The sequence below is a fragment of the Pollachius pollachius genome, assembly GCF_949987615.1.
Source record: "Pollachius pollachius genome assembly, chromosome: 6".
NCBI lineage: Eukaryota > Metazoa > Chordata > Actinopteri > Gadiformes > Gadidae > Pollachius > Pollachius pollachius.
Window position 1 is genome coordinate 6,896,472 of NC_136939.1, and position 1,763 is coordinate 6,898,234.

A 1,763-nucleotide genomic window follows, 5' to 3' on the forward strand; every position below is an offset into this window, starting at 1 on the left:
TGAACCAGTGGAGAACTAGTGAAAGCCTCGTTAGCAGCCGTGCGGGACGTCACGGACTCCGCCTAGTGGAAACTGTGTGGAGAAGGGGTGTAGCCTATGGGTGTAACCAATGGGAACTCGCTATAGATTAGCCTACCTGGGCCATCCCACTGTTCCGGGCTGAAAAGCGAAGCAATTATTTGAATGCCGATGTTGATTTCTAACAGTTGGCAGTTTTGAGGAGAGGAGAAAAGAAAAGAGAAGAGAAAAGTGGCGGATACTTAAATATGTGTTCCCTTTGTAGTCAGAGTACCCTCCCCCCCCCCGAATACAGAGCTGGAATCGTTGTGACAAGCGGAGAGAAATGTATTCATGCACATAATACCAGAAGCCACGCTATTTCACTGATGGGCTGCTTCTTTCAGATTATCTTTTGGTATTTTTGTATTCTTGCATAAACTTATAGCAGGTCCAAAATAGCCTATCAAAGAGTATTTGAAAGGATTATGGGCAACTGTATGCAACCGGAATTTGGTATTTTGTCTTTGTTTCTGAGCTACCCGCTGTCCTTGGAAATGAAGATTAATAATGACATTAACTTAACTTTATTAAGCCTACCTGGCTTCCTCCCAAGGGTTTCCATGGTAATGTTTACCTTCTCGCTCCTGGCCCTGTCCCCACAATAGATAATGACAATACAGTATGCCATTGATTTGACATAGTTCTCACACACACAAACACACACACTCACACACACCCACACACACACACACACACACACACACACGCACACACCTCTTTCTGTCTGTAACCACACCTGGTATTCAGACTGCGGGAAAATAAATGGACCCCCCTAGAGGGAAAGGGGGGACTCTTTCCCCTCAACAGAAACGCTTACACACACACACACACACACACACACACACACACACACACACACACGCACACACATGTAGACACACACACACACACACACACACAAACATTGCGAGCAGTGACATAAAAAGGAGAATATAGTACCCGAACGACGTATTAAAAAGGAGAAAGGCACAAGAGGGATAAGCTTACTCCAGATAGACGTACAAGTGTGGCGCTTTAATACTATAGGGTATCACCAAGACAATACTGCACTGCTTCATTTATAATACCAGCGTACAACATTGAGTGTAGCCAGCAGCTTACTCCGTTTATACCAGTCCTACTACTTAGTCCCACTACACAGAGCATTATGAAGCAGTTCCCTCAGGTCAACTCAAGTGGGGCCTCAGTTGTTTTCACAGAGGGACCTGTTCGGACTGAGAGGCTCCAAGCTGGTAGTTCGTCTCCGCTATCTTAGCACCACCGCTGCGTGTGGATGATCTCAGGCCTTAAGCCTGCTGAATATGTATTGTTCTCCAGGGAGGTTGGGAGTAAGTGGAGAGCTATGGGGGGGGGGGGGGGGGGTGAGAGGTGAAAGGTCATCAGGCCTAGCTGCACAGGTGTAAGGGAACCAGCAGCAGAGTGGATAAGACAAACAGCAGGGCTATTGTACCCTATTTGCTGCTCTTTACACACACACACACACACACACACACACACACACACACACACACACTCACGCACACGCACACACACTCAGGCACACGCACAAATGCCCACATGTATACACACACACACACACACACGCACACACACTCACGCACACACACAAATGCCCACATGTATACACACACACACACACACACGCAAACACACACTCACACACATACACATGCACACAAAGGCATACAAGCACCCTCAAACCA